The sequence below is a fragment of the Protopterus annectens genome, chromosome 14.part0 (genome assembly GCF_019279795.1).
Source record: "Protopterus annectens isolate FY-2018-M chromosome 14.part0, PAN1.0, whole genome shotgun sequence".
In the NCBI taxonomy this organism is placed as follows: domain Eukaryota; kingdom Metazoa; phylum Chordata; order Ceratodontiformes; family Protopteridae; genus Protopterus; species Protopterus annectens.
The window spans coordinates 29,451,675-29,471,764 of record NC_056748.1 but is presented as its reverse complement, the minus strand read 5'-3'; the positions used below and the strand labels follow the sequence as shown (position 1 = coordinate 29,471,764).

Sequence of the window (20,090 nt, the reverse complement as noted above, 5' to 3'; positions counted from 1 at the left end):
AGTTAAACAACAGGCTAATACACTCAAGTGTACTAGCTTTTGATAGCAATTAGTCGAAAAACACAGCATTTATTGTATTTTCTGCTTATTTGAAAAAAACTTGAAAAAAAACAAAAAAAAAATACTCTTGTTTTCCATACTTTTCTAATAGTTTGTTCCAGTGATCAGATTTTGCTGATCCCTGGGCTTTGTCTTGGTTCCTGTGTTTCTCCATTTTCCTTGTTTGGTCAGGGGGAAGTTTCTTTACTCACCAGTGAGGGTGGGGAGTACTGAGCTGCCTGTTTGTCCTCAGAGGAGTGGTTTAAACCAGTAACTTGTAGTTTATTGGCCATTTTGGGTCATTTCCTGTCTTTTCCAGCCCCCTGCTATAAAGCACGCTTTGGCGGGCTTTAGCGCCATTTAGCGCGGAGTTGCTACAGGAGCGCACAAGAGCAGCGGCGGTTAATCAAGGTTAAACTATTCAGGCTGCCTAAATTCCACTCTTCAAATTTTCCCTTAAAACAGCCTTCCTTGAACTGTACTGCTGATCAAACCAGCGTATTCTATATCTAGAAAGTTCAGCTCTACTTGATTCTTAAGTAGACTATTCTTTATCTGTAAAGACTAGCACTTGCTCCTAAAGTATTTTTTTACCTTGATATAGCACTTTTATTATACATAGTACCCCACTAGCCAAAATCCCTTTTTGATCACCCACATCCCCCGGAGTCTTTTCAAAGTCCTTGTCTATTCCTTCTAGCATGTCGAGGGATCAGTTGCTAGTGTCCTCTCCTGCTCAGCTGGTGAATCTGGGAGTATTGAGGCAATGTTACAATTGCCTCATGTACACGGACAACCCTCTCCTTCTTCCACAAAACACAAATACATGCGAGAGATGCAACTATATAGCCAAACTGGGGGCTGAGCCCTCTCAACACAGGACTGGCAAGACCAGACAGGAGGAGAAGGAAACCTCACACACCACAAACCCAGTCTCACATAGTACTATCAATACTTCAAGTCATACACATAAATACACAAAGACATACTCGGAGTCTCTGATCAATAATCTACCAAAACAGCAGAGGCCACCAAAGCAGACACCCAAACATCTGCCACCTCAGGACACAACACATTCAACACATAGACCACATAGTCATTGTGCCAAACAGTCACAGCCCTTAAGGCCAAACACAATGCCAGACGCACTCGTCATTGGTGACTCCATAGTCAGACACACTGACATCCCACTCACCAGATTGAGTAAGGAGAAGGTCACAGTAAACTGCCTGTCGGGAGATAGAATCCGCCACATAACGCAAGCACTCAGGTCTCTCAACAGCAGGTACAAGTACGACACTGTCATTGTCCACGCTGGTGTGAACGACCTGAGACGTACCTCCTTGGACTACTTCAAAAGAGACATAGAGGAGCTCTCTGATTATGTAGCCCAGGCAGGTATGACCCTGACCTTGAGCAGTATCCTACCTTCACCTAGAATGATGCCACAATACAGTGATAAGATGATCAGCTTTAATAATTGGCTTAAATTTTGGTGTCATTCAAAGGGGATCCAATGTCTGTCTGCCTGGGATGACATGCTGGACAAGCCACGCTGCTTCGAGGGACGGCTTGCACCTGTCACCCTGGGCTACCGGATATTGGCAAAGGCTCTGCCACCCCCATAGTGCCTTTTTAGGCAAAGCTCAAATTCTAAACCTACCACCCTAGAACACAAAAAGGAAAAAACTAAGGGTAATGCTGCTCAATGCCAGAAGTCTCAATCTCAAGATGCACGCACTCGAGGCCCTTCTCAGTATGGAGAACATCGATGTTTGTGCTGTGACAGAAATCTGGTTCAAGGCTCCTGAGAGCACCCCAGCACTATCAGGTTTCACCTCATATCATGCGTTCCGGCCCCAAAATCCGGACAACACCAAGAAAGGAGGGGGGGTGTCCATATTCATAAAGGACACACACACCTCAAGGTTGGTGGCAACGCACGATGCATCGGAGACCATCCAGGTGCAATTAACCATAGGCAAGACTGCTCTGCAATTTGTAGCATGTTACAGGCCACCCTCTCAAACTCAGGAACCTCACATGGCCTTCCTGAAAACACTGGAGGGGATAAATGTATCTCCAAATACCATCATACTAGGTGATTTCAACTACCCTAATATAGACTGGGAACACTATTCAAGCCCAAACACTCTAGCCCAAAGGTTCCTTGAGTTCATAAACTCAAATGCCGTGGAACAACTAGTCACCATCCCCACAAGAGGAGAAAACATACTTGATCTCATCATCACGAACATGGGATCAAAATGTTCAACACCGGAAGTATACCCCTCACTGGTGAGATCATATCATAAACTAATCTCGCTGGAGGTCCTCATCCCACCCCCACCTATAATAAAAAAGACCACAGTGAAAAACTTCTCAAAAGCCGACTTCACACTTCTAAAAACTAGTGTGGTCTCCTTTAAGGCCCCTGAGCCAGTGGTAAACATTACTCAAACCTCTGAATCACTTACAAATGCCTTCTACCAGCACCTACAGGACTGCATGGATCAGGCAATCCCAAACAAAACTAAGACTCTTTGTACCAAAGGCAAGCGTCCAGTCTGGTGGACCCCAGCCATAAACAAGCTCTACAACAAAAGGAGGAAGCTACTACAAGATAGAGCAAAATCCTTGAAAGGTAAGACACCTTTGATCATTATAAGTAAAAAACTAAGAGCTCTCATAAAATCATCCAAGGCAAATTTTAAGAGAAAAATCGCCAAGGACACAAAAGACAATCATAAGGCCTTCTTTAGCTATGTTAGAAACCTAGGAGGAAACTCCCAGATATGCTCGGAATTAGTTCAAAATGATGTGAAGATTACTGAGCCTACACACATTGCCAAAATACTGGCTGACAGGTTCAGTGCAAACTTCTCCCCCCCAAAAGGAGAGATATCTATACCAGAGGATTGTAGCCCCCCAAACATCTCCAACGCCCAGGTGAAAACTGCTCTCTCCAAGGCAAAAAACACAGCATCCATGGGACCGGATGGTGTCCCCGGCTGTGTGCTCCACGAACTCAATGAGGAATTAAACCCGCAGTTAGGACAGCTGTTTAATCTTAGCCTCACCTCAGGATACGTTCCAAAGGAGTGGCGCACGGCGACTGTGGTCCCACTTCATAAGGGCGGTGCCTCCACCGACCCTGGAAATTACCGTCCCATTAGCTTGACAAGCCTTATCTGCAAAGCCATGGAGAGGATCATAATGGAACTCATAAATAAAGACATAGGGAACTTGCAGACTTTGGATCCATCCCAGTTTGGCTTTGTCAAAGGCAGATCATGCCTCTTAAACTTGGTTGACTTTTTCGAAACAGTCACCAAGGCCATTGATGAGGGCAAGGCAGTCCATACAGCCTACCTCGACCTGGCAAAGGCCTTCGATGCAATACCCCACTCAGGTATCATCGAAAAACTCATCGGCTTAAATGTAAACCCATACATCGCAAGATGGGTTGCAAACTGGCTAAGTGACAGAACCCACAGAGTCAGAGTTGCTGGCGCCATGTCAGACTCAAAGCCTGTCACAAGTGGTGTCCCACAGGGCTCAGTCCTGGGACCACTCTTGTTCGGCATCTACTTTTCTGAAGTACAAGCAAACACAGGAGGGTTATGGCTGACAAAGTTTGCAGATGACTGCAAACTGGGCACCATAGTCGAAAACACATCTGACACAGATATCCTTCAGAAGGGCCTCACAGAAATGGATAACTGGTGCCAGAGCCATGGCCTAAAGTTAAGCGCCAAGAAATGCATAGTCATACCCTTCGGGAAAAACAAGGTTACCCCTAGCTACCATATAGGTGGCAATCCACTGAGCACAGAAGAAGTCATCAGGGATCTGGGGACCCAGGTTGACAGTAACCTTTCGTTTGACACTCATGTTGCCAAAGTAGTTAGGAAAACCTTCTACATTGCCCACCTGATCATGAAAGGATTCACATCTAGATCTAGGGAGGTCATCGTCCCCCTGTACTCATCACTCATTAGACCTATGATTGAGTACAATGCCCCATTCGGAATGTATCTGACCCGACACCTGCAGCAGCTGGAAAGGCCCCAAAAGTACCTCACCAAAAGGATAAAGGGTCTCAAAAATATGTCTTATGCTGACAGACTGAAAGAACTCCAGCTCTATTCAGTCGCATACCGCTTGCTCAGAGGTGACCTGTGCCTGACATATAAAGCCATGTCAAACCCAGATTTGATGAATATGCTTCACCTCAAAAAATCTAGATCCCTCAGAACCACAAGGGCTGGAGATTTAAACCTTGACATGGTTATTAATAGAATGTGCTGGAGGGACAGATTCATCACCCAGAGACTCCCTGTGCTGTGGAACAAAATCCCGGTACATGTGAGGCAGAGCACCTCGCTGGCCTTGTTCAAGAGGAATCTTGACCAATGGATGGGAGATCGCAGATATACCCCAGGGATTACTTCAGTGTCACTGCTTGACAGAGGCACAACAAAATAATAAGGCATAGTTTTCTTCAAACTAAAGGGGTGGCGAAAGCGACATAACTATGGGCTAGGCTTATAAATGCCCTTGGGCAGATAGCCTAGTATGAACCTATGAACCTATGAATCTATGGGTACCATTCACTGTGCTATCCATCAGAGTAGGTATCCTTGGATAGCAAAGCTGCTGTTTCAGATTTTTCTTATTTCTAAACTTAAAGTGTAGTTGTCCACCCACTATGTTGGTAGTATCCTCATCTACTAACAACATATGCCAATTTTGTCCTATGATGGTTTCAAACCTTTTCACATGTCTTGTATATGCTAAAACCATCGGAATGTATGGTAATACACTATTCCTGATACCTACCCTGTCACTATCTGCTCTATCAGAGTAGTAAGGCTTAGCTTTACCTTCCATTTCTTTGTGTACATTATGGTACACCTTATCAATTTCATGTTCACTATACCCCTTATTAATGAAACCTGTTCTTAGCTTAGTTAACTCATTTCTATACACTTCCTCTTGACAACATAGGCGAGATGTTCTCATTGCCTGACCACAGATTATGTTAGAAAAAATTGTAGGGTTATGCATACTGTTTCTGTGTAAAAAAGATGGTCCGTAGCATTGTTTCCTATGTAATTTCGTAGACCATTGGGCATTTTCTCTGTATATGGTAACGTCCAGGAAGTCTAAACTTATTTCAGAACAGTTCATCATAAACTTTAAAAAGTCACTAGTAGTATTTCGGTATGCATACAGGGATTTAAGTTGTTCACCATCACCTTTCCAAAAAATAAAAAGTCATGTACAAAATGCCAGTAAAAGGCTATTTGGGGATTGCCTAACAGAGGTTCATATTCCCAGTTAACCATAACTAGGTTTGCATATGTGTTGGCACAACTTGTGCCCATGGCAAACCCTGACAACTGCTTATAGCATATGCCATTGAACATAAATATGTTGTGCTCTAGTACCAATTCTAGTAACATACATAGAAAGTCTCTCTTAATATTAGAGAACTTTCCCTGCCTTGTCAACACTGATTTCACCATGCTTATCCCCTGGTCATTGGGTACACTTGTAAATAAAGACACTACATCTAGTGTGGCCAGCATCCCCATATCTGTTGTTCCCATTTGCTTCACTGCCCCATAAAGGTCCGCTAAAAACTGTTCTGTCTTTCAAGACATGTGCATATTCATTGAGTGCTGTCTTCAATTCCTTATCCAGGTATATAGAGATAGGTTCTGTTAGCCATCCTGCCCCTGCTACTATAGGTCTAAATTTTGGATTATATGGGTCAGGTCTTTGTGTATCTTGGGGAGGCCATGGATTTGAGGTATGAGTGGATTTTCAACAGTAAAATAATTAAAAAAGATCTTTACTTAATAGTTCCATACACATGCATTCATGTAAGGTACTAACAATCTGTTCACTCATTTCAAACACAATTGTTGTTGGTACTTCAACATATACATTTGGATCCAATAACATTTCTTGCTTAGCTGTATTATAAAAGTCAGCATTCAATATCACCACTGGTCCCCCTTTGTCAGCGGGTCTTATAACTATGCTATCATTAATCTGCAAGTCACACAATGCTTTGTGCTCACTCTTTGTCAAATTAAACTTTCCTTCTTCTAAAAAACTATTGATGTAATGTGATCCTATCTCGCCTACATTCTCTACAGATGGGTTCGGAGCCGATCCTCGGCTCCGACTCGGCCGCTATACAATAGAACGCAGTCTCTTATTGGCTGAGTTACCTCATATCCCAGGATGCACCACTACCACTTCCCCAGATCTCGTTTGCCACTTTTCAGCATAGACGTGGTCTCGGACTTGGCTGAGCTAAGTATCTTTAGTCAGAAATTTTTTCTGTCTGAATTTTGGTAAAAACTTACCCAAAAGCTGTTTTAACAGCTATTGTTGTTGTGTGATTGGTTTTGCTATATTTTTTGTGGTAAATTGTGTTTTGTTTGTTAGTTAAGTCGGTGTTTAGCGGTCCCGTTTAAGTTAGAGGGGCCTAGCCCTACCCTAGGCGTTTAAGTTAGAGTCTAGGTTGTCTGTTCCATCTTATTTTTTTCTTGTAGTCGGTGTTTTGTGTTTTATAACCATGTCTAAAGAACATAGACCATCCTGTTTTAAAAAATGTGTTAAATGTAGTTATAAAATGTCTATAACAGATGACCATTCCTTATGTGTTTATTGTTTAGGTCCCAAGCATCTTCAGGAGTCCTGTAGCGTTTGCCACGCTTTTTCCTCTCGCATCCTCCAAGAGAGGAAAAATAAATTGATCTTAAAAGGGCTTATTACACCTTCCTTTGAGGAAGCCCTATCTTCCTCTTCTTCTTCACCTTCTAGGAAGAAGAAAAAACCTTCGGCTCCGACCAGCCCGTCGGATCCGGCAGCAAAAAAGTCTCGGCAGGCTTCTCCGTCAGCTCCACGGACTTCGGAGCCAAGGGCGGAACGGTCTGCCTCGATGTCTCCAGCCTCGACTCCTCTGGTTTCGGAGTCGAGAGCTTGGGCATCGAGAGGCGTTTCACCTTCATCGGCTCCACTGCCTTTGGAACCGATGGGGGTTGCCCACTCAGACTCTTCCCCTTCGGTGCCGAAGTCCTCATCGGCTCCGAGGGAAATTGCAGTAGTAGTGGAGTCTCCCTCAGCGCCGATACTTCTAGAACCATTGCAGAGCCGGTCCCCCAGTCTTTCAGAGCTGGCGGAGAAGTCGACTCGGACCCGGTCGGTCTCTTCTCGTTCTTCGAGGATGTCCGATTCGGACTTAGACAGGGTGCTTCAAAGGCTTTTCCAGTCTCCAGTCTTCGCAAAGTTGATCTCGGCTCCAGCCCAGTTGGCTTTGGAGCCGATCTCCCATCCTGCTACATCGATTCCTCCTCCAACAGCCTCGGCGCCGTTGGAGTCGGTGTTGGTGGAACCGGTGGAAGTTATCGGGTCGGTTCCGACTCTAACTTCAACCCCGTCCCTCGGGTCGGGGTTCGGTACGCGGACCTCCTCTGTCGGCCCCGGGGGGGACGCTTCGGGCCCGATCTTTTCGGTTCCGAGCCTCCCTCTCGGTGCGTCAGCTGCAGGGGTTCCGACTGCCATTGTGGTCTCGGGGGTCCAGCCTTCGATGCCATGAGAAGTGCCTTGGCCAAATCCTCTGTGGCCACTTCGACCATTTCACCACCACATTCCCTGGGCATGGAGACTGGCACTTTTGCAATCCCCCTGTCTCACGACAGCGGAGCCCCTGGGCCTGAGGTTACCCCCATTGGGGGTTCCCTTCTTCCTGGAGGTCCCTCCGACACGCTTTCGGAGGAACCTCCCAGGAAGAAACAGTGTAAGAGGAAACGCGTCTACTCCCCTGATGAGTCTCTCACTTCGGATACCGACCTCGATGATGCGGAGGGGTCCCCAAAGTCGTCCTCTGAAGATGTCTCCTTTGCGGACATCTTAGAGATCCTCAAGCAGCGAGGCGATTGGCAGTCCAAACCCCCTACTGCTGAGGAGTCGGTTTTCCTCAAGGCCTTTGTGGCTCAGCCCTCCGCCTTCTGGGTGTCTCCGCCCTTCGATGAGCTTCTGGATTTGATCTCTCGAAGGGCATGGGAACACCCGGATTCTGTGGAACCGGTGCCAGCTTGCCCCAATAAGTTCCTCTCGGCTCCCCCGGACAAGGACTTTTTATCGAAAGGCGTGGCTGTAGACGCTATGGTGGTGGCATCTGCCACCCAACAAGATGTGGCAGAGGCTTCGACGTCCGTCCATCCTCCTAATAAAGAGTCTAGGAGCATGGATCAGTACGGCAAGCGTACCCTTTCTTCAGCGGCCTTTACATTAAGGTCTCTGAATTACCTGACACATTTCACCAGACTACAGAGGGATCTGATCAAGGAGCTGGATACCCTCTCTGGTAACTTACCTGAGCAGTTGACCCAGACGGTTAACTCCCAGTTGGCTACCCTGTCTTCATTATCTAACTCGTCCATGAGGCTCATTTCTTATGCGGCCGAAGGAGCGAGTAGAGCGGCTGGAACAGGTGTTGCTCTATGGAGACAAGCCTGGCTACGCCTGTGTCACTTTGCGGAGGCTTTTAAGTCTTCCTTTGCCGACGCCCCCTTTGATGGGTCCTCACTGTTTGGACCCAAGGTAAAAGACACATTGACTCGCTGTGAACAGGAGGGTAAGACTTTAACTGCCGTAGGAGCCCGTTTTTCCATTCCCTTCAGACCTTATCCCAAGGCTCGAAGAGGAGGGAAAATGTGGTTCCGTAAGACTCAAAAGCCTTACTCGTCGCAGCAGAGCGATCCCCCTTCTAGAGGCAGAGGAGGGGGAAATTTTTCAGGGAGACGCCGTCCCAGAGGCGGCGGAGGCCCCCGCAACACTGGAGACCGCGAGTCCTTTCGTGGCTCCTCCTCCTTCCACCATCCCTGAAGGAGTACCCGACTGTGCAGCTCCGGAGCCAGTCGGGGGTCGCTTTTCGAAACACCTAAAGGCCTGGGAAAATATTACTCAGGACCAATGGGTGCTTCGAATCATCGCCGGAGGTTATACCATCCCCTTTGTCCAACCCCCTCCACCAGTCCAAAGAATCCCGGACCCAACACCCAGTCAACGGGATCATGCAGCCAACGAAATATCAAAGCTGCTTCAAAAAGGGGTCATCCAACCTCTCCCCGCAGACCAGGCCGGATCAGGGACTTACTCAAGATTCTTTTTGGTGCCCAAAAAGACCGGGGACTTGAGACCCATTTTGGATCTCAGCAAACTAAACCGATTTGTAAAAAAGTCCAAATTCCGGATGGTTACTTTGCAATCCATTCTGCCGCTTTTGGAGAAAGGTGTTTGGATGTGCTCCATAGATCTCAAAGACGCCTACTATCACATTCTGATAGATCAGACGTCGAGGAGACACTTGCGCTTCAGCCTAGGAGACAGTCATTTCCAGTTCCGAGCACTGCCCTTTGGGCTCACCTCAGCCCCCAGGGTGTTCACCAAATGTTTGGCGGTGGTGACTGCTCACTTGAGAAGTCTAGGATTCCAGGTGTTTCCATACCTAGACGACTGGCTCCTAACTGCCACCTCCAGGCATCTACTCTTGGAAAACCTAGCAGCCACTATCACACTAGGCAACTCCTTAGGAATCACCTTCAATTGGTCAAAATCTGTATTGCTACCATCTCAGCGTATTCTGTTTATTGGTGCAGAAATAGACTCAAGGCAGATGCAAGTCTATCTCCCTGCAGACAGAATAGCGACGCTCCAGCTTCAGGTTCAGGCTCTGCTCCTCAAACATCGTGCTCCAGCAAGAATGGTCCTACAGCTGTTGGGCTGCATGGCAGCCACCATTCTTCTGGTCCCCTTGGCAAGGTTGCACATGAGGATACTTCAGTGGCTCCTATCAGTCCAGTGGTCTTATCAAGACCTTCCCCTCAGTCACCACATACTGATCACAGACACGTGCAAACAGGATCTTCGTTGGTGGCTTCTATCCTCCAACCTGAATCTAGGGCGACCCTTCGTTCCCCCACTCCCCTCTGCCACGTTGACTACGGACGCCTCCCAGACAGGGTGGGGGGGACATTATCTGGACAGGTCGGTCCAAGGCACGTGGCACTCGGCGAGTCTTCTCCATATCAATATCCTGGAGATGAGGGCGGTGCTTTTAGCGTTGCAAGCACTGCACGATCACCTTCTCCAGGGTATGATTGCCATTCAATCCGACAACATGTCGGTAGTCTGGTACTTAAACAAGCAAGGTGGAACCAGGTCCTACCCCCTTTGCAGAGAAGCCATGAAAGTATGGGATTGGGCGATTGCTACCAAGCGTTTCCTAGTGGCAACGCACATTCCGGGGAAATCCAACGTGATAGCCGACAGACTGAGCAGAACTATTCTCTCCCCTCACGAGTGGTCCTTGAACGACAGAGTGGTAATGCAGATTTTCACAAGATGGGGAGTCCCTTGTTGCGATCTCTTCGCAAGTCCCCTCAACGCGAAATGCCAACACTTCTTCACTCTGACCCCAGGTCCGGGGGAGATCCCCAAGGACGCTCTAGTCCACGTTTGGCCCTCCGGTCTGCTATATGCCTTTCCACCGGTTCCCCTTCTCCCCAAGGTGATTCAGAAGGCGATTCGCTTGAGAAGCAAAATGATATTAATCGCCCCATACTGGCCTCGACAAGTCTGTTTCCCCTTTCTTCACAGATATGCATTGGAGGGTCCTTGGTTCCTGGACCAAGTTCCGGACCTTTTGACTCATCAGTCAGGACAGCTCCATCAGTCCCTCCATTCATTGAAGTTGGCAGCCTGGCTACTCCTCTTCCAACCATAATTAGGAGCCATTCCTTTGCCCCTGAAGTCATGCACATCTTGTCTTCGCCCACAAGACTTCTCTGAAAAGATATATAGCAATAAATGGAAGAGGTTTGCTATTTGGGCCCAACTCCGAGGATTAGACCCGATGACAGCCTTGGTATCAGAAGTACTGAAGTTTTTAGCTTCCCTATTCAATCAAGGTTGCTCAGTGTCTACCATCAAAGTACAATTGGCTATTTCCAATTTTCATGAAAGTGTGGAACCTCCTTTAATGAGCAACAAGTTGTGCAAAGCCTTTATTAAAGGAGCTTGGCTTCTACGACCCCCTATATCTCAACCTGCACCTCCGTGGGACCTTAACGTGGTATTAGGTGCATTAACCTCATCCCCCTTTGAGCCGGCAGCAACCTGTGATCTAAAATTCCTTTCTTGGAAGACTGCCCTTCTAGTTGCTATTACTTCAGCCAGACGAGTTTCAGAACTTCAAGCCCTATGTGTTAAACCACCATACTTGGTATTTCACAAGGATAGAGTATCTCTTAGACCAAACCCATCTTTTATACCAAAGGTTTGTTCTAACTTTTGTCTACAACAATCACTAGAGCTACCGGTCTTCTTCCCCAAGTATTCGAATAGAGCTGAATATACTTTTCACTGCTTGGATGTGCACAGACAATTACATTTCTATTTGGATAGGACACACACAGCACGAAAATCAGATCAACTGTTTGTGTCCTTTTCGGATAATAAATTAGGCAAAGCCGTCACAAAAGTCACTATTGCCAAGTGGATCAGGGACTGCATCAATCATGTTTATCTCATCTCAAATAAGGAACTTATAGTTCCAGTGAAAGCTCATTCTACTAGGGCTATGGCCACTTCGGCAGCTTTTCATTCCAAGCTCTCTATTGGCGACATTTGTGCGGCTGCCACGTGGACATCTTCACACACCTTTGTTTCTCACTACAAATTAGATGTGGCATCCAGGGGTCGAGCTTCCTTCGGTTCCACAGTTCTCAGGAGTGTTTTCCAGTGAGCCACCCAGGAATTAGGTGCTAGGGACGCTGTCCCATCTGTAGAGAATGCATGTGAGATAGGATCACATTACATCTTTTAGTTATGTACTTACCATAACTTTAGATGTATGGGATCCATCTCGCCTACATTCCTAATAACCCACCCTCCTTCCCCCTGCCTCGTAGACCAGGAGAGACCGGACGATCCGAAATTGAACTTCTTTCCTCTCTTGAAAGACCTGAGAATGTTATAACAATAGTATGTTTCTATCAGCATGAGTGCGGACAAACAAGATCTGGGGAAGTGGTAGTGGTGCATCCTGGGATATGAGGTAACTCAGCCAATAAGAGACTGCGTTCTATTGTATAGCGGCCGAGTCGGAGCCGAGGATCGGCTCCGAACCCATCTGTAGAGAATGTAGGCGAGATGGATCCCATACATCTAAAGTTATGGTAAGTACATAACTAAAAGTTTCCTGTGCTATAAATGGCATTTTCACAAGCTTAAGAAGGTTTCTATATTATGCGGCAATATTGGTACATTCAGACTGTTTTTTTCTTAAACTGAACATCCCTTGCCTCATTGCCATTTCCAAATTGTTGTTTCAATGTTACATTTCTAGTAAACATACGTAGACATAACAGAAATTCACTAATGTCCATTTTAGTCGAAGGTATAAAATTTAAACCTCTGTTTAATAAAGAAGTCTCAGCTGCAGACAGTCCATACTTGGAAATATTCTATATTAACTCTGCTGCCCATACCCCCACATTTTCTTCAAAGTGTGAGTTTGTAACTGACCTAGTGCTATAAATGGGGGGTATAGTGAACATGAAATTGATAAGGTGTACCATAATGTACACAAAGAAAGGAAAGGTAAAGCTATGCCCTACTACTCTGATAGAGCAGATAGTGACAGGGTAGGTATCAGGAATAGTGTATTACCATACATTCCGATGGTTTTAGCATATACAAGAGATGTGAAAAGGTTTGAAACCATCATACGACAAAATTGGCATATGTTGTTATTAGATGAGGATACTACCAACATAGTGGGTGGACAGCCACATTTTGCATTTAGAAATAAGAAAAATCTGAAACAGCAGCTTTGCTATCCAAGGATACCTACTCTGATAGATAGCACAGTGAATGGTACCCATAGATGTGGAAAATGCACACAGTGCATCTATATAGATGAATCAAGGTTTTTTAAGCACCCTGAAACAGGGTGTCTATGGGAGCTAAGGAATTCTGCTGATTGCAATACTAAGAATGTAGTATACGCAGCTCACTGCACAACATGTTTCCATTTCTATGTTGGCAAAACTGACCGTGACCTTAGGGAACGGATAAGGGATCACCTTTACTGCACTAGAAAAGGACAACTGTATGGTGCTTTGGCTAAGCACACATTGGATAAGACGGATGACCATATATTTTTGTTTCAGGTTTTACACATTCAGAATGTCAGCAATAGGATGGGGGATACAGTCAATACTACTGAAAATATGGAAGTAAAATGGAATTTGCGTTTAGGAGCACACAGAGGTTTGGGTTTGAATGATAGTGTTGAAGCCAGTGCTAAAATCTAGAAGGTTAAAATAAAATAAGAAATAATAATATTTTAATAAGAGAAGACTACATAAACACATGCAGGGCTTTGGGTCAATATGGCAATATTTCTTGAGCTGCTTCTAGCATAGATATCATTAAAGACAAGCATTTGTTGAGATGTATGTATTAAAGCATATGTATTTACTAGGTGGACAACATGTGCATTTATTAGGCAGAATATATGTATTAAGTTGTTGAGTGTGTACTGCTTATACTTTTATATATATTTTTATGCTTATACCCACGTACATAAGTAGTTACTAAATGGGGAACATGAGTATATGTATTTATTCATTGATTTTTTATGTATTTTATTTATATTTATCCACATGTTCTTGTCTTTACATTTTGTGCATGTGGTTTTTAAACAGAGATTTTCTGACTTCAGCAATTAACTAAGGGCAAAACGTAACCATATTAATTAATTGATTGCTGAGTGCTGAATTAACTTTGAGTGGTAGGATTGGTTATTTTAGTAATGAATTAAAGTATTTAAGTGTTGTTGCTGTTTGAATAAATGGTCTGATGAAGCAATGGTTATCATTGCGAAAGCGCTCACCATTTTGTATTAAAAAAGAACATTTTACTTTGTCGTGATTCAGCTTTTTTATTCCAGCTTCCTTCCTACTGGGCACCTGTGTTTCAACATTTTCAACTTCTGGGCTGGTTTGGATTTATTTGTTTGCTACTCTATAGTTAGAGTAAGAGATGTGATGTTGTCCTGTCTTGCCTTCATTCTTACCAGGTTGGGTTCGGATCTGACCCTCGGATCCATCTCAGCCTTTATTTTCAAGCTTGAGGTCCTTTGCCAGCTCGTGGCTAAATCCCTATCCCAGCATGCACTGGAATCATTCCCAGATCTTGTTTGCCACTAAACAAGATCGAGACATTTGTCTGCTAGTTCTGGCTAAATATAATTTCTTTAGATATTTTCCTTGTCTCTTTTACCATAACTTTAAAATATTTTGCTTAGTGTGGCTCCTTTTGACTAGTTATTGCATTTAAGCTGGGGTTTTATTTTGACTCATTGGCTATCATATTCTTTTGCTAGGCCTTGTGTTCCCCTCCTGGCTAATACCTTTTTCTTCTTGTCTGTTACTGGTACAGGTCACTTAAATTAAGGAAATGTTACAGCCCGTTTAAGTTATAGAGTTGTAAGTTTGTGTTTCTTGCTCTTTCTGTTTCTTTTCTGGTTTCTTGTTGAGTGTTTTTTCCTATTGTAGTGTATAGTTTATTTAAGTTAGAGGACTGTAATAGAGACTGTTTAAGTTAGTGGGCTTTCTTCTTGCCTCTCTCTCTGTGTCTTGTGTGTTCTTTAGCTTGTCCCGTTTAAGTTAGAGGGTCGATCCCACGGAAAAAAAAAAAAAAAAACTTGTTTGTTAGACTGTTGTGTTTTGTTTCTCAAAGTTAGTGTTGCTTTTCTGCTATTGTCTCATTTCCCATTTTCTTACTAAAATGTCTGGTAAGGATTCTAAGGATTCAAAGCCAATGGGTTTCAAAAAGTGCAAAAAATGCAGCAAAAAGATGCCCCTCAATGATAAACACACCCTTTGTGTTTATTGTCTTGGGGCTGTCCATCTCCAGGAGTCATGCTCTGTTTTTCCCTCTTTTAATCATAGGGCCCTCCTATTTTAAAAGGTCTTTTAACCCCCCCCCTTCTCAGAGGCATTGGAAGAAGGTCAGGGTTCATACAAATTGGATGTCACCTTCTCCTAAGTCTGACAAGTCAGACAAATCAGACAAGTCTTCTAAATCTGGAAAAAGACCTTCCTCTTCTTCATTATTGGATCCGACATGCAAAATATCTCAATTGTCCTCCTCGGATCTGAGCTCTGTTGGATCAGACAGGGCTCCATCGGCTCTGACACCTTCTTGCTTGGTTCTAGTGGAGTTCGAGCTTAGGAGCTGGTCCCCAACCTTGGAGCTGGTCTCTTCTATTGTGAGATCCCCTATCTTGCAAAAAACTAAGTCACCCACCCCCACGACCTGATCTTCTAGGAGTCTTTCTGATGATGCTGTGGATCAGGTGGTACAGAAGCTCTTATAGACACCAGCGCTAGCCAAATTACTGTTGGATCTGCCCCCAGGGCTTCGGATCCTACTACATCCAATTCCTCTGCTCTAAGTCCTCTTCCAATCCAACCTCTGGCTTCGGAGTCAGAAAGTCCAGAGATGGTACTAGTGGAGGTGTCTGATCCGAGACCCACCATGGGTTCCATGGCTCCAACCATGGCTTTGACAGCCTCGGCTCCATTGGAGCTGGAGGGCTCTAGGAGCCGACACTCTCTGGTCGGGTCCAGGGAGGTGGGTCGGATCGGACAGCTGTCTGATCCGGCTTTGCCTCTTGTGGCCTCAGCACGGGTGAGTTTGGCTCCTACCTTGGCCTCTGCTTCATCTTCCTTGGTTCTGGGGGGGGGGTGTCCTTTAGCTTCTTTGGATCCAGGGAGATCCTCAGATCAGGGAAGGGGGGCTTTTGAGGTTATGAGGAGGGTGTTGTCTCCACGGACAGGCCCACAGTCCTCTTTGTATATTTCCCTCGCTAAAGCATTGGTGCCAGCCTCTCTACCCTTACATCCACAGGGAGGCAGAGACACTAAGCCCCAGGATGCCCTACCGGGTACCCTCCTCTCTTCTGAAACCTCCCCAGAATGCCCTCCTGAGGAGATTCCGCAGAAGAGACCGTGCAAGAGGAAGCACTTAGACTCCCCAGAGGAGTCCATCACTTTTGATATGGACCTCAATGAGGTAAAAGGGTCCCCATGGTCACCTCCTGATGATGTCTCCTTTAGAGACATACTGGAAATGTTAAAACAGAGAGGTGGCTAAAAGACCACAAACCCTTCGGCAGAGGAGTCCATTTACCTGAAGGCCTTTGGGTCTTACCCTTCCACCTCTTGGGTGACTCCGCCTTTACTTCTCAGATCACTAACTATCTCACCCATTTTACAACACTGCAGAGGGATCTCCCTTTAAGAGCTAGGAGATACACTCCAAGGTTCAGTAGCTGAAGAAGTTGCTGACAAAGTATCTTCTCAGTTTACTTTCTTAAATTTAGTTGCAAATGCCTCCATGAGACTTATCTCCTATACAGTGGGTGGAGCGAGTAGAGCAGCGGGTTCTGGAATTTCCCTAAGGAGACATTTTTGGATGCACCAATGTGACTTCGCAGAACCCTTTAAGTCTTCCTTTGTAAACACCCCATTTGACACCTCATACTTGTTCGGGCCTTAGGTAAAGAACACTCTGACCAGGTGTGAGCAAGAAGGAAAATCTCTGTCTGCTGTAGGAGTCCATTTTTCCATGTCTACTAGACCTAAGGTCAGAGAGGTAGTGGCAAGATGTGGTTCCAAAAATCATGGAGATCTTTTCAGGACACACATGGTGATAGTTCCCCTAGAGGCAGAGGGGGAAATAATAATGGAAGACACCGACCTCATGCAGAGGGGGTCCGCAAAATCAGGGCGACAGAGAATCCTTCTTTGGTAGGCCCTTTCAGCGCTCTTGAAAGGAGGTCTGATTGTCCACCTTTGAAGACAGTTTGGGGTTCTTATCTTTCTTCCCAGAAACCTGGCGACAACTAACAAAAGACAAATGGGTACAAAGCATCATATCCAGAGGTTATATCATCCCCTTTTCCCTCCCCACACCAAAAATGAAGAAAGTTCCGGACATTCCACCCAGTGAAAAGGAACAGGCAACTCTAGAAATTCAAAAGTCGCTAGACAAAAGAGTCATCCAAGAAGTCTAAAGCAGACCAATTAGGATTCGGAACTTACTCAAGATTCTTTTTAGTTCCAAAGAAAACAGAGGACTGAAGGCCCATTCCGGATCTCAGCATTCTAAACAAATCAGTAAAGAAGAGCAACTTCTGAATGGTCACACTGCAGTCGATGCTCCCATTCTTGGGAAAAGATGACTGGATGTGCTCTATAGATCTCCAGGATGTGTACTATCACATAAAAATACACAGGCGATCCAGGAGACACTTGCACTTTCAACTGGGAGCCAGTTGCTATCAATTTCAAGTTCTGCCCTTTGGCCTCACTACAGCCCCCAGAGTGTTCACCAAATGCATGGCAGTAGTAGCGGCTCACTTGAGACGTCTAGGATTCCGGTTGGTTCCATACTTAAGACGACTGTCTCTTAACCACCATGACCAGGCATCTCCTAATCAAGGTCAGAAATACAACCTTGCAACTCTGCTCCCCACTAGGGATTACCATAAACTACAAAAAATCTGCCTTAGTGCTTTCTCAGCATGTGGTATTCATAGGGCCAGAATTAGACTCAACAAATGTAATGGTAAGACTCCCAGCGGAAAGGGTTCAATCTCTGAGGTACCAAGTGAGATATCTTTTGAGAAGAAACAAAGCCCCAGCAAGGGCTGTTCAAAAAGTTCTAGGGATTATGGCAGCAGCAATAGTTTTAGTTCCCCTAGCACATCTGCATATGAGGATTCTTCAGCGGCTGCTGTCCGCTCAGTGGTCTATGCAGGATCTACCACTGTCTCACAAAATAATCATAACGGAGTCTTGCAAAAAGGACCTTTGATGGTGGCTACACTCCACTCAAGTGACTCTAGGTCGGCCATTTGTTCAGTCCTAACCAGTGGCCACAGTGACCACGGATGCCTCCCAGGTAAGGTGGGGGGGGGGCATTATTTGGGAAAATCAGTCCAAGGCACCAGCCAGAACCACAAGGCCCACTTGTACATCAGTGTCCTAGAGATGAGAGCAGTGCTTGCAGCATTGCAAGCATTCAAGGACTCTCTCCCCTTGGGAACCATTGCAGTCCAGATGGACAACATGTCAGTCGTATGGTATATAAGCAAACAAGGAGGAATCGGATCTTATCCTCCATGTTGAGAGGCCCTGAGTGCATGGCAATGGGCAAACGCCTCCCAATGCTTTCTGGTGGTAATGCACATCCCTGGGAAATCCAACTTAATAGTGGATAGACTTGACAGAATGATTTTGTTGCCTCACAAGTGGTCCTTGAAAGCAGAGAAAATTTTCCAAACATGGGACCAGCCTTGCTGAGAGCTGTTTGCGACGTCCTTAAATGCCAAGTGCAGTAGATACTTTGCCATCATATCCCCCCATATCCCCCCAGGGGAGTCACCAAAGGATGCACTTGTACACGATTAGCCCCCACAACTGCTTTATGCTTCTCCCCCCTTTCCAATAATTCCCAAAGTCCTTCAGTAAGCTAGTTGTTTGGGAAGGGACTTGATACTCATTGCTCCATACTGGCCTCACCAAATCTGGTTCCCCTTTCTGTGGCCTCATCTTCGGGAGGAGCCATGGATTCTGGACCTGGTTCCAGACCTACTGACTCATGCGTCAGGAACACTCCACCCATCCCTTCAGACCCCCAAACTGACAGCGTGGCTGCTCCGATTCCAATGATAGACAGGCTCCCAACCCTCTCTGCTCAGGTTACACACATTCTAATTTTTTCTCGTAAGTCTTCAACAAGTAAGATTTACAAAAGCAAATGGAAAAGATTCTGTTTATGGGCCGTCCATAACCATATCGACCCCTTTTCTGCTCCTATTAGTTCCATCTTAGACTTCCTAGCAAAACTTTTCAGTGAGGGTGCAGCTGCAGCTACTGTTAGGGTTCAGCTAGCAGCGATATCAAACTTCCATTTTGGAGATTTTGGCATTAGTATAATGTCTCATAAGCTGTATAAGGCTTTTCTCAAAGGTACAAATTTGTTAAGACCACCTATCAGGGACCCTCCAGCACCTTGGGATCTGAATTTTTGTTCTATTTCGTATAGTTTTTCCTCCCTTTGAGCCAGCATCATCTTGCAAATTAAAGGTTTTGACCTGGAAGATCATTTTCTTATTGGCTATCATCTCTGCTAGAAGAGTGTCAGAGTTGCAAGCATTGTCCATAAATCCCCCTTATTTGCTTTTCCATAGAGACAGGGTGTCTTTGAGAACAAACCCCTCCTTTCTACCTAAAGTGGTTTCAGAAACAAATTTGAACCAAAGTATTGAGTTACCAGTTTTCTTCCCAAATTATGAAAACAAATCAGAGTATATGTTACATCAACTGAATGTTCATAGATAGTTATGCTTTTACCTACATAGAACTGCAGAATTCCGAAAATCTGATCAGCTATTTGTTTCTTTTTCAGATTCAAAGAAAGGATCCTCTGTGTCTAAAGTTACGCTTTCTAAATGTTTATCAGATTGTATAACTTTTGTGTACAAGTGTCAAAGTGAAGAACTTCCAAAAAAAGTTAAGGCTCAGTCTATGAGAGCCGTTGCTACTTGTTCAGCCTGTCTGGCTAAGGTGCCTGTTGACACTATTTGTGCTGCAGCAGCATAGACTAAACCACGTACCTTTATCACTCATTACAAAGTTGATTTGGCCTCCAGGAATAGAGCCTCCTTTGGATCCATGTTTCTGAGGAATATTCTCCCATGAGCCACCCAAGAATCAAGGTGCTAGGGCCACTGTCCCAACCTAGTAAGAATGCAGGTGAGATAGGACAACATCACATAAAGAAGTTATGTACTCACCACAACATTCCATGTGTGTTGTACATATTCGCCTTCATTCTTACATCCCACCCTCCTTCCCCCTTCCCTTATTTTTACTCCTAGAAGACCG

The 20,090-nt window shown here is 45.2% G+C and overlaps 1 protein-coding gene across 11 annotated transcripts in view; it reads left to right on the top strand.

Annotated features, from left to right (window-relative positions):
• LOC122788848 (progestin and adipoQ receptor family member 3-like) overlaps positions 1-20,090 on the top strand; it is a 792,623-nt gene that overhangs the window by 377,040 nt on the left and 395,493 nt on the right. The gene's annotated exons all lie outside the window — the stretch shown is intronic.